Source organism: Coenobita brevimanus, chromosome 2 (assembly GCF_032717465.1).
Source record: "Coenobita brevimanus isolate Jiangsu-jjx chromosome 2, ASM3271746v2, whole genome shotgun sequence".
In the NCBI taxonomy this organism is placed as follows: domain Eukaryota; kingdom Metazoa; phylum Arthropoda; class Malacostraca; order Decapoda; family Coenobitidae; genus Coenobita; species Coenobita brevimanus.
This window is the reverse complement of record NC_136955.1, coordinates 22,598,199-22,612,737: the sequence shown is the minus strand read 5'-3', so window position 1 is coordinate 22,612,737 and position 14,539 is coordinate 22,598,199.

Sequence of the window (14,539 nt, the reverse complement as noted above, 5' to 3'; positions counted from 1 at the left end):
TTTCTTCATCTTGCATGCTGAGATGTAACATGAGCTTAACAGCGCTTATGAGCTGCTCAAGAAGAGGTATTGTGGAAAAGTTAGTTCTATGGCGTTGTCATGTTCTACCACTAAGCAAAGGGAAATAAGCTTCAAGAAGACCAAAATCTGTGCCAGTTTCAGACAAAAGAACTGTAGTGAGCTTTACCAAATCTGTCCTTAACCCCTGCCCCTAGCGCTGAAAGGAGTCGAAAGCAGTGTTTCCCACCGAACGATGACCCTTTGATGGTGGTTCGAAGCAATTCCAAACAGCACGAGTAACAGAGCCCTAGCAGACTGTTCCTCCCGTCGTCTAGCAAACATTCCAGTACGACCCTAACAGTGATAAGCATTTTTTTTCGTTGGGTGTGTGAATCCCTTGCTACGACTTCCTTTTAGCCTGTGGATACACTTTAAGGGTGAGCAGAGACTGGTTCATGAGTGTATATTTTGGAGCCTGTGTGTTGCGAGACTTTCGTAGGCTATTGACAGAAGCGAGAGAGAGTCATGAGTTACAGGTAAGTGTTTTGACAGACTTTTTCCTCTCTCTCTCTCTCTCTCTCTCTCTCTCTCTCTCTCTCTCTATATATATATATATATATATATATATATATATATATGCTACGTGCTAAAACGACGCCTGTTATATCTGATGTTATATTTGATGGCTGTGTGTTTTATGACAGTTTATACTCATTTTTTTCCGAATCCCTCAGTTGAATATAATCGTGTAGTATTAGCCGAAATAAAATAGTGAAATTATTGGGACCTTGATTTTGTTCGTGGAGACAATATTAACATAATCAGGCTCTTATCACCCACCCTCATCTGAATATAATCGTCTGACGTGATGCTAAATAAAATAATATTGGCATGACCATGAGAGGACTAAAAAATTATATATTATTTTCCATCGATAAAAAAGAAGTTTTGACATATACAGTAAAACAAGGAAGACATTATTACAGTATTTTTATAGTTCCCTCGTAAAAATCAGCAATAAAGTTTGACAGTCTGGCGGCCAGTTTATTTGCCATTCGTTTTACAACACATTTTAAACAGTGTAGCTGCTATTTGTTATTCCCTTCAGCCCGTGGACGCCTCTTGTAGATTGTTGCTGTTCGGCGTAAGTACACAGAGTCAAAACCGAAGCTGAGACTCACATTTTGTTACGTCTATCTTGTTACACATTTCAGCTTCTTATTTTTTCTTTCTTTTTTCCTTTTTTAATTGCGTTTCCAGTGTCTCTTGGGAAGTAATGATCGGTTTTGGCACTTGGTTTAGCTTCCAGTCCATAGAAAACGTTTGTACCATGGCCAACTCAAATACAGGGTTTCATTAAGTAGGATTATGATATCAATTTTATATATGTATGGACGTTTTCAGCCAGGCTAGAAAAGATACTTGAAAAGGAAGGGATTACATATAGCCCTCAAGCCCTTCATTAACTCTCAGAGCAAGAATATAATTGAGACATCCATGGAGTTAAGAGTATTTCGTATGTAGTTCTTGCAGTCAGCGTCATCATCACCACTACCATCGCTATAGCCGTTGTAGTTATCATTATCAGCTTCAATAGTGTTATTGTGTCATATCATCATCAGTCAAAATCATCACCATATTCATCACCATATTCATCACCGTCAAGCTGTTGTAATCATCAGTTTCGCTTTTGTTCTCATAATCGGTAGCATAAGAAGCATTAATTACCTCTTCATCTTAGTCATCATTATCATGTCCGATCATCTCAATCATCATTATTATCATCTTATTCACAGTTATTACTATCTTCATCTGTTTCCGTGGTCCTCTCTCTCTCTCTCTCTCTCTCTCTCTCTCTCGGGGGGCGCGGTAGCACAGTGGTAGCGCGCTGGACTCGTAATCGGGGGATTGCGAGTTCGAGCCTCGCCCGGGCTGCCGTGCCGGGAGTGGTAGCTCGCTCCTGTAACCCTAGCGGGGCTATATAGTCCAATACAGGGCTTAGCTCGGGGGAACTCCATTTCTCCCCATTTCTCTCTCTCTCTCTCTCTCTCTCACCTAAAAATCTCCACAGCCCCCTTCCCCCTTCCACTCCCTACCACACTCGTACACAACAAGCCGTGGCCTTCCTTAGGGACTCGGAGCTGTTCGGCCAGACTGCCTAGGGAACATCTACTACAACTACTACAACAAGCTCACTTCTCCCTTTCCCCCACTGTCTCTCCCAGTCCTTATTACATTCCCCTGCCCTCCCTCACACAGTCACACATCCCTTCCTCACTCAGCCCTCCCCTCCATCTTCATTTCGCCCCCTCCCTCTCTCATCTCTCCCTCACAACAACCCCCTCCTCTACACCCACCCACAACTCCAGCTCTCCTTGTCACATCTCATCCCCACTCAAACTCTCACCCCTATTCCCCACAACCCTCCCCAACACACATAACCCCTTTCCATCCCATGCTCACATCCCCTCACACCTCCATCGTCCTATCATCCTCTCCTCGTTATCCCCACATTACCCCTTCTCTCCCCCAATATCTTCATCCTAACCCCTCCCTCCCCCACTAACACGCACTACTCTCCCCACTTCCTCTCACCTCACCCCCATACCCCTTCCCACACCCTTTCCCGTTACTCCAGTATTCCCCCTTCCCTCCCCACTACCCTCATTCTAACCCCTCCCTCCCCACCAACACACACACTGCGCTCCTCACTTCCTCTTCCCTCTCCCCCTTTCATCACACCTCCCCCAACATCCCATCCCTTCATTATCCTTTCATTCCCCCTCCCCTCCCCACTACCTCTCATATCACCCCTTCCCTCCCCCACCAAGACACACTCTCTGCTCTCCCCCACTTCCTCTCCCCCCTCCCCTTTCCCCTCCCCACGGGTCCACTGAATTATTACCCCAATTACTCAGCCCATTGCACTAACCAGAAGCCAAATTATACCTCAAACATCCTTCTGTCCGTAAATTGTAGAGCCAAAAAACCCAGACTCCAATGAAAGGGATAGTGGATGATGTGGCCATTTGAGCAAGTCGGACGCTTCTCTCTCGGTCGGTCGGTCGGTCGGGTGGTTGGTCGGGTCGGGACTTGGTTTGGTCGGGCTTGTAAGACTGCCTCCGGGACGGCTGTGTTCATGGAAATGGTGTGTGATTCTTCTTCCTTATATTAGTCATGTTATCTTGGTGGAAGTTATTATCATCAGGTGTAATAATATAATGATAATAATAATAATAACTAATAATAATAATAATAGTAATAACAATAATAATAATAATAATAATAATTAATAATAATGATAATAGTGATTCAATTCAATCATTTCCTGTGGCACCCCACGGGATGCATAGGGCCTCAATGAACTCTCTCCACCAATATTTGTCTCCTGCCATCTCCTTCAGGTCCCACCAACACTCATCTCCTGCTTCTTTTTTCATTGTCCTCAACCAGGTTTCCCTCGGCCTACCTCTACCTCTTCTTCCTCTAGCAGTCCACTCTGGCACATCCTGTATTAAACTACCTTCTTTTCTGTATACGTGCCCCAGCCACTTCCAGCGAGACAGTCTCACATATTCATTAACTGGTTCCACTCTCGTAATATCCCTTACTCTTGCATTTGTAACTCTGTCTTGCCACTTTACCCCAAGAATCCTTCTCAGTATTTTATTTTCAAATCCTAATACTTTCTGATCTGTTGCAATTGTACTGTACCATGACTCATGCCCATAAATTAAAATTGGTCTAACCATGGACTTGTAAATTTTCACTTTAGTATATACCGAAAGCATATTATTATTCCAAACAGATTTCAACATTCCAACTGCTCGCCAAGCCTGTCTAATCCTGTCCTCAATTTCATTGTTTAATGATCCATTAGATGATAAAATCGTTCCCAGATATTTAAAGTTTTCTCCATTTTTCACCACATTATTCACAGTTACACAATCGATTTGGATCTCCACCTTAATATTAATAATTTAAGTCTTTCCACAATTTATTACCAATCCAACTTTTCTCCTTCCTCCACCAGACAATCAAACACCCTCTGCATCTCGTAAATACTTCCGCAAATCAGTACAATATCATCAGCATAGTCCAAATCCATCAGCTTCTTATTTTCTTTCCAGTTAATTCCTGCACCTGTTCTCCTTACAATCTTTTTCATAACATAATCCATAACCAAAACAAACAGCAATGGCGAAAGAACTCCACCTTGAATCACTCCTGACCTAACTTGAAATGGATCACTCAAAGAACTACCCACCATTACCTTACAGTAAGTACCTTCATGCAGGCTTCTAATAATATTTACAAACTTTTCTGGTATACCATAGAATCTCATAATTTTCAACATAGCTCCACGTGAAACACTATCAAACGCCTTTTCAAAATCCACAAAACACATACTAAGTGGCATTTTCATCTCATTAGCTTTTTGCATTAGATGCCTTACAATAAAAATCTGATCATTACAACCTCGACCCTTTCTAAATCCCGCTTGTTCTTCTCTTAAAATTTTATCAATTACTGGCTCTATTCTGTTCAACAAGATTTTGGAAAAAACTTTTGCAACTACAGGTGTCAAAGTTATCCCCCTCCAATTGCCACACACACTTAAATCTCCCTTTTTTGGTATTTTTATAATCACTCCATTTTTCCACTCTTCTGGAATTCCACCATTATCCCAAGCCACATTAAAAAGTTTTGTTATTATTATTATTATTATTATTATTATTATTATTATTATTATTATTATTATTATTGCTACTACTACTACTACTACTACTACTACTACTACTACTACTACTACTACTACTACTACTGCTACTGCTACTACTAATTATGCTGCTGCTACTACTAGTAGCACTACTACTACCTCTACCACTACTACTACTACTACTACTACTTCTACCACTACTACTACTACTACTACTTCTACCACTACTACTACTACTACTTCTACCACTACTACTACTACTACTTCTACCACTACTACTACTACTACTACTACTATTAGTATTACCTCTGCTATTGTTTTTCAGTTGTCATTACCGTCATCATCATCATTAGCATTACTTCCTCTATGCTTCTGAGAATTATATGTAAATGCTTTCCTTTTTCGTTTGTCAGTCTTATGATAGCTTTCGTACTTTTACCATTTCCTTCAATATTTTCGATGATGACCGTGAATTTCCTCCGAATGCTCTTTGCTGTAGGGGATTGAAGGGAATGGACATATGTATTGGTGTGGACAGTCTACATAGGCCTGACAAGAAAGGCCATATACATTGTTCGGATCTAAGCTATTTTATTCCAGACATGAAGGACAGATGATTCATTGGGTCGAGGAACAATGTAAAATGTAAGAGTAACCTGCCCACACCCTATGCTTTATGCTGGACGAAGTTGTGCAAGAATTTTGGACAGTAGGGTGAAAAGTGCTCTCTAAAATGTGGTGCTGGAGAGGCTATGTTTGTGAGTAAAAAAAATGTGAGCATCTCGTGAAGGCTACCCGACGAGGTGCTAACAAGTGAGAACAGAGAAGAGGACATAACACTGCATTCTCTTTATGAGCCCTTATTAAACTGCTCACATGGATGGAGTCGAATTCATGGTCAAGTGGATTATTGAACTCATACGCTAGCGACCCGTCCACCAAGGGCTCAAACTAGAGGTAAAGCACTTTCCAGACGCCGAGCGGATTTCTGAGTGAGGCTTATTTTGGGGCACCGACAGGCAATTTTATTCATCATTGGATGAGGCACCTGGAACCTTAACATGATCCTGAGACCTTTACCAGAACCTAGCCACAACCACTTATCAGCAAATTAAACCCCATTACTACGCTGATTTCACTGTGCAGTTGACCCTCGTGCGGTGTGATGCGGTGAGGATCTGTCCCTTCTCCCCCTGGGGCTAAGTACGAGTAATTTTGTGTGTGTGGATAAGAAAATTGGGAGTGTGTCGTCCCGTCTCGGCTACCCCCCTATTTTAGGGGAAAGCAACCTAGGTAAATAGACTGACTGCGCTGACACTATTTGCATTTTGTTCGTGTTATCACTAGGCGACTTATTTGGCTTTGGTAGACATTTTGAACTGAAGAGGTGAGATAGAGTATACATGATGTTTCTTTAAATAAGGATCTCCTAATCTAACACAATTGTTTGGAAGCATCAAGAAAAAACAGCATAAAGACTTCACAGTATTGAATAAGTTAACGGTATCAGCCAGAGGACGTCATCTCTGTATTTATTCTACTTATCAGTAAAGTAAGGTATGGCCAAGCACTCCAGTACTTCCCGTCTCTCTTACGCTGAATAAAATCGTCTGAAGGGAGGAAGAATGATATGTTAAAATCGCCACCGGGTTTAATAGGTCAAGGCTTAGTTAAGGTAAATTCTTTGACATAATCATTCTACCTATCAAAATATCTCACCATTTCCATCCTAACTATACAGTTTTTCTCTAACTTTGTCTAAAACTGCCATCTATCCAACTCAAATTCTGAGTTGTAGGAAAATAATAACACTAAAGTATGATGCCAGTCACGAGGAAGTGCTGTGGAATGGATGTAGAGAAGGAATACTGTCTCCCTGTCACTGAGCTACATGAAACAAGTTATAAAAAGGATGAAATTCTGCGCCAGGTTAAAGTAAAAAGAGTATAGTCCCTCACATTAACCCAAATAACTCTTCTCATTCCCCACCAACACTTCTCCTTCACATCTCCCTCCCTCTCTTGTTTTCTCCCTCTCTCTCTTCCTCCCTCTCTCTGTCTCCCGTCTTCCCTCTCCCTCATCTCCCCTCTCTCTCTTTCTCTCTCCCCCATCTCTCCTCTCCCTCTCTCTCCCTCATCTCTCCTCTCCCTCCCTGCCTCCCTCCCTCCCTCACTCTTGCCGCACCCAACCCCCTTCCACCTCATCCACTTTTGCAGTGTGTGGAATATTTGTGTGTGAGAGAGAGAGAGAGAGAGAGAGAGAGAGAGAGTTACATGGAGTTACATAGATTCACAGACCACACAGACCTTACGGAAGTTACGGTCCGTACGAGGCGGTCCGGCCTTAATACTAATACATTGCAATAATTATAAGAGCAGGAGAAAAGGATAGCACAGCAGAAGGCTCTCTACCCCACCCTCCAGACCCTCCGGCATTTACCGTACAGGAAATAAGAGAGGAAGTACGTCCCAAGATTGAAAAACCTGAAGGAATTTCATACGATGAGCGGAAAGTAGAATAATATGGAAATGTAGAATTTAGGCATACAGCCACATACTTACTCTATGCATGCACTTTTTTTGTCTGATTTTTTATATATATAAAACAGATGAACAGAATGTGTGTGAGAGAGAGAGAGAGAGAGAGAGAGAGAGAGAGAGAGAGAGAGAGAGAGAGAGAGAGAGAGAGGTTTGTCTTGTGTCGCCTTCCTCAGGTCGTGGGAACTTTCTTGTCGCCCCGGGAATGTATGTGGCCAGTAATATGTATCTTTCTGTCTGTGTGTGTGTCCTTGTGTATGTGTCTATTTGTACATCTGCATGTAGGTATGTACGTACGCGTGTATATATATACATATATATATATATATATATATATATATATATATATATATATATATATATATATATATATAAATGGATGAATGTATGTATAGTATGTATGTAAGTATGTGGCCGGCACGTATCTGATTGTCTTGTGCATGTATTTACTGTACTCGTATCAGTGGAAGTATGTATGTATGTATGTACATTATGTGTGCGCGTATATATGTTTTTGTTCCTTTGTTTCTTTGTATGTGCAATATTTAGTTGTCTGGATAAAAGTGTAAATATATACTTGTCTTTTATATATATATTTTTTTAGGTACTTACTTGACATGGCGTGTGTACGTATGTGTATATGCATGTATGTAATTGTGTGTTTTTATGAACCTGTGTTCATGTGCATTTGTTAGTTTGTGTGCATATATAATATACATAATGATTATGTATTTTCCTGTATGTATATTGTTGATTTATCAGTATATATGTCTGCATATCAGTCTTTGCCCATCTCTGCTTCTTTGTAATATATCAAGGTATTTTTTGTGATATGGGAATTCATAACTGTGTATCTGTATTACATATACATACATATCTGTTCACTTGACATTATGTCTGCATATCTCTGTCCATGTTTCTTCTGTATATATGCTGTATGTCTACGAATCTACGTCTTTTGATGTACATGTGTAAATCTATGTGTTTGCATATTTACTTATATTCTCTGTGTCAGTCTGTTTATTCATCCGTGTACCATATTTATTAAATAATATAGCTGACATAGTAGCATACATAATTTATTTGTGTAGGTACACTTATCTACATACCTGTTTCTATACTTACCTATTTTGTCAATGCATATACTGTATTTTTGTCTATTTTTATATGCATCTATTTGTCTATATTTGGTCGTGCATATATATATATATATATATATATATATATATATATATATATATATATATATATATATATATATATATATATATATATATATATATATATATATATATATATATATATATATATATATTTTATATATATATATATATATAACATATATATATATATATATATAGAGAGAGAGAGAGAGAGAGAGAGAGAGAGAGAGAGAGAGAGAGAGAGAGAGAGAGATGTATATTGTCTGACCTATCTCAGAATAATAGATGGACGTTCTTTGGCTCAAGAGTCAGTGATGGTGGTTTGTCACCTTATACTGAGGGGGTTATTAAACCCATGAGTACAATGCCAGGTCTTCATTTAACTCTCAATACGCTTTTCGAACTGGGGGCGTTAACTATAGATTTAATTATCCCTCTCACTTCTTAGGATCCTTCCAAAGTGGAATAAATCGCTTCAAAATAGCATGAATAAAACATTTTGTCACCTGAGTACAGAGGCTATGGTGAATAAAAGTATTTCGTGCTAGCCAGCGAGCGTAATCCCATCAGTTCGAATATTCATTTTTATTTTTAAATAAAGCAGCCGTAAACAACAACATTCGGATTGAACTAAGATGTCTTGTAATAAATAGGTTAATAAAGGATATATCTAATCTCTCCAGTTAGTAATGTCGTACTCCAAGGTAAATAAAATTATCTGATGGGGAACGATAATTGTAGCCTACCGTACAGTACATAACAGACAGTACCGTATGGAAAGGGATAAGTGCAACAAGAAACCTCGAGTGGTTTCATCCTCTTACTCTCACAGTTATAAACGATAACGGTGATAATTCACCTTCATTGTTGGCACTGCAGAGAAAAAGAGCCAAAAATGGGGCACTGGATAGTAAAAGCTTTCGAGCCACAGGTCAGGTTAATCTCGCTTCAAAAACCCGGATGCCTAGAATATGGATGATTTTTTTTTTTTTTTTTACGATGACCCCAAAACTATGAGCGCTAACGACATAATTCACCCCGTTTTGGCATTACGAAAAAAGGTAAAAATCTAGCACTGTGGCAGCTTTTAGGCCACAAGTCAAGCCAATTCACTCACACCAGCTCAATTGAAACCACACGTCCGCACATATAATCTTGAGAAAATCTGTTCCTTTAACTGCGGTTTTTCGTGCTGGCGGGTAGGGTGGTTGGGGTGAGGTGGGAATAAATTCCGATGGCTGCCTTGCCCCCTTTCGCTTTCCTGTGGCTAAAATCAGCTACATTTAAAAGTGCCGTCTTAACCTATTGATACTTGTGTTTTTCCCAGCTCAAGAAAAGTGACTGGATTTAGCTTGAATGGAATGTACAAGAACATTCATAGTTTAAACAGTTTCTAACACCTCCACATAGCGACAGATTTAAGCCAAGAACATAACTGATTAGAGGCACAAGAATAACTAGATCACCTCTTGAGAAGAGAATCGGCTTCGTGCCAGAGGTATATATATATTTCTCATTCTAGTAAATCTCTTACCTGTATACATGACTCTCATATTCGAACTCGTACATAGATATGGTCAGACTGTAGATAGCGACAAAAAGCAGACAATCGCTAACTTACACCACTTAATTCGGCTTCACAGTCTTCACTACTTCCCTCATAGTCGTCCCTCAGTCTTGGTTTACCGCTTCTTTACACCACTTATCTCCTCATTATCTACAGTTCCTTCTTCACTACCACTACCATTCTCTCATACCACCACTTCAAACCCCGCCTTCCCTCTTCATTCCCTTGCACTTTTTTTTTTCCCGCATCCCCCCCTCTCTCTCTCTCTCTCTCTCTCTCTCTCACTCTCTCTCTCTCACACACACACACACACACACACACACACACTTCTTTCCCCCCAACCAAGCGCGTCTCCCCCTCACTTACTCAGGTCTCTTTGCTTCTGTCTTCCCCTTGCTGACTATCACCACGCCTCTCTCACCACCACCACCAGAACCAACACTACCACCACCACCACCACCACCACCACCGACCAACAACACCCAAAACATCCCAAACGTCTCAGCGTCCCACACATTCAATCTGTTACTCCTCGTTTACACACCATCTCCCTCTACCTCCACCCTACTCTCACCACATTTCAAGCTGTCCCTCACCATAACCTCATTAATTTGGTGGAGGTAGGTTGTGGCTAACATCATCCTCTCATTTAATGTAGTGTTTCCTATTTCTCCCATCACCTTTCTCATTATATATCTATGTCTGACCTCCTCTCATCCTGACTTCTCCCCTTCCTTCCTGCCACCTTTTATTACTCTTCTTTCCGCTTCAGGTGACTTTACACTAAGTGACAGCCTAATGGTTTCCTGTAAACCAGGAAACCATTTACGACGCTGGGTGGTATTCGTCCAAACCAGTTTACGCGGTAAACTGGAGTCTGAGACTGAGCACCTGCTAACTGGGTGGAGAAATGCAAATGCGGAGTCCATCCAGGAACCAGACCTCCACATTATTCTCCGTGACTCAACTGTGGCGAGGTGCTGTCAGCCGCAAGGGAACACTGGTTCATTGCGCGGGACGGCCCTCCTGAGACTGTTGCTTGCCTGTGGTTGGGCAGGTTTGCTCGGCTAGAAAGACTGGTGGTGATTAACAACAACAGCACCTTTAATCTTGGCCTAGATTCTCGTCCTTTTGCAGCTTATTTCAAAAAGCTCAGAGACGGTAAAAGACTATGCTACGGTACAATATCCTTTTCATGGTAATTTTTCATGACTAGCACCATACTCTCATGTTAATCTTTTGCTAAAGCTAAGCGTTCAAAATGAAGGGATGACAGTTTTAGGGTAACTTAGAGTGAAACAATATAACATATTCCTCCTTTCTCCTCCTCTTCCTTTCCCCTGCCACACCCCCCATCCTCCCCTCCCTTCTTCACCCTCACACCCTTAGCGTTGGAAAGTATCATGTTGCTATGTTTCTTTCTTCACACACTGGATGGGGTTGTAAATGGCGATGGGGATACCGCTATGACCACCTCTTCCCTTACACCCTCAGCGTCATGATACAAGTTATGAATGGTAAAAATACTTAGAAATACAAAGGAATGGTAGTTGAATGGCTGAATAATAAGTGATACTGAGCCTCCGTATGGTACCTTAAAATACAGTCCACTAGCTCATTGTTATTCGCCACTGCATCTCTCCTCCTGCCCCCCTACAGTTACTGTGTATAAGCTCGTTCAACACTGCTACGCTGCTCCTACTTCTACACTCCACTATCTTAAGTTCGTTCACTCACTGCAACTCCCTCCCTCACCCCTATTTCATTATTCCCCCTTTCCCCTTCACCCTTATCTCTCCCTCGCCGCCGTTTCTTCTCTTCTTCACTTCTCGTTTACCTCTCTCCACTCTTCTCCTCCTCTATATCTCTCATTCACCAGCAATATCATCCCCGTCGCTCCCATTTTTTTTTTTTTTTTTTTTTTTTTCTCCTTCCTCTCTCCCCCACACCCTTCTCTTTTCCTCCCTTACTTTTCCCTCCACCTCACTCTTTCCTCCCTCTCTCTTCCTACCATACTTCTCTACACTGTCTTTTATTATCGCCCACCTTTCCTCTCCCCTCCATTTCTCCTTCCCCTCTTTCTCCTTACTGCTCTCAGACTTTCGCTCATAGTCATTCCTCTTCTCTCCTCCCTTCACCACCAACACATCCCTCCTTTCCTTTTCCTCCTCCTTCCACTTTGCCCTTCTCTTCCCTTCCCCTCTAGTTACCTGTTGCATTACATGCAACACTTCCTCTCATTATTTTCCTCTCTGAGTCCTATCTCACACATCTCTCTTCCTCCATCTTTCTCTACTCTCTTTCTCTCTGTCATTTTCCCTCTCCTTTTCCCTCTCCTTTTCCCCCCTTTCCCTCACACATTCACTTTCCACCTCCCCTTTTCTCCCTTTCCACTTCCATTTTTCTCTCCTTTTCCATACTATCGTTGTTTCGAAACCTGTATCTAAATCTCCCCACTCTCCCACACTTCCACTTCTTCACCCATTCTCTCCTCCCTTACTCTTCCACCTTCCTTTTTTTTTCCCCATACGACCGACATTCTTTACCTGCAGTACTATTTCTCCTTTTCCCTCTCTCTCCCACTCTCCCATTCCTCCCTCTCTCCCTTAACGTTTTCCTTTTCCTCCACTTCCTCCCTTATTATCACTCACTCTTTCCTGATTCCCCTCCTTCCACACAACTGTCCTCGTCTGCTCGTCCCTCTCTGTTTCATCATTACTGGTCTTCCTCTCCCTACCATTATCCCTATCTCCCTTTCCCTCACAATGTACAGAAGCTGTGAAAAAAGCCAACAAATTGATTGGGTTCATAGGCAGAGCATTTGAATATAAATCCGATAATATCGTCCTCACTTTGTATAATTCCTTAGTATGCACGCACTTGGAGTATTGCGTTGTTTTGGTCACCGTATTATAAAAAGGATATGGAAAAGCTTGAAAGAGTGCAGCGAAGGATGACAAAGATGATACCTGAGACTGGGAGAAATAAACCGTACGAGGAACGTTTAGAAGCCCTTAATCTCTTTACCCTAACAAAACGGAGGATACGAGGAGATTTAATTCAAGTATTCAAGATATTCAAAGGACATGATAACATGGCTGTCGATAAATACTTCACAGTTGATCACTCGAACTACACTAGAGGCAATGGGCATAAGATAATTGGCAAACGATTCCAGTCGCATGAAGCTAAGCATTTCTTCTTCAGTAGAGTTGTAAATACATGGAATAAATCGCCCTCCAACGTAATAGATTGTAATACAGTACAAAACCTTTAAAGGTCGCCTGGATAAGTATTTGGCATCCAACCTCCGGCTTAATATGTTTACTTCCTGAATAAAACACTTGTGTATGTATAATTTTCTGTTTTTACTTCCTTATTTTAGTTTTTTAGAGCCTGGATCAATTTCTATTAAATGCAAATATAGTATATGCACAGACTAGGATATGCACAGATAGCTCTGAGTTAACGGTCACTACTCATACTTTCGACCCGTGATGGGCTGTGGATCACTGAAGGTCCCTGTTAGTTACGTGGCCATCCTCGGGATTTTTTAATGTACCAGGGGTAACTGCTTAAGAAGGTATCTTGTTTGCTTGTCCCGCATGGGAAAGTTCCTAGTCCCAGTGGAATGAATGGAGCTGGGGCCTGATCGACTGCTGCCCACCTTAATAGCGCCAGGCAAGGTTGCCACACCACCCCTGAATATCCACACTGTGCACTGTGCAATTTCCACACTGTGTCCGCAGACGCCCCGTCAACTCAGCGTACCCGTACAGAGACATGCATTAGTTATTTTTCATTTATTCGATTACTCATTGTACTTTACTACTTCTCTTTCAGGTTATTCATACTGGCAGCTTATAGATAATGTATTATAGAATGTAGCTTTTCCTTTTCAGTCTTTCCTATGAAATTTCCATGTCAGTTTTTCCATGCTGCGTGGTGGTTTTTCTTCACTTTTTCTTGACAGTTTTGGCGGGGGAGGGTTTGGGGGCGGGGGTCTCTCTCTTGCTTTACTATCCTTATCCTTCAGCATGTAGAGTTAGATCTTGTAGTCATAGTCTACTCTGTACCAAACAGACTCGAAAGGACCATAAGGTCTGTTGCTGTTTGCTTTCCTTTGTACTCCTTTGTACCTCCCTCTCACTACCCTCACTGCTCCTCACCTCCCTTACTCTTTTCTTCCCCGTCTCCCCTCCTCTCCATCTCCCTCTTCTCCCCCTCTTTTCCCATAAACCTAACTTCTCTCCATTTCTCAGTATGCTTCCCTTTGCATCTATCTCATTTATAATTATTCATTCATTCACTCGTGTTCTCTTACCCTCCTACATTCCCTTCCATTCCTGTTCCCTCTCTCCTCACCCTTCCTTCCCCTCTCTTCATTAATACCCTTCCCCTCTACCAGTTTCCCTTTTCCTCCATCCTATCCCCCTTTTCACCCATTCTCCCTCCTACCATTGTTGCGTATCATGTCACCGTATTTTTCTCCCCTACGAGGCTCTGACGCGTGCCTGTCTGCCGGATTATTGCACAAGGGCACGGTAGCACA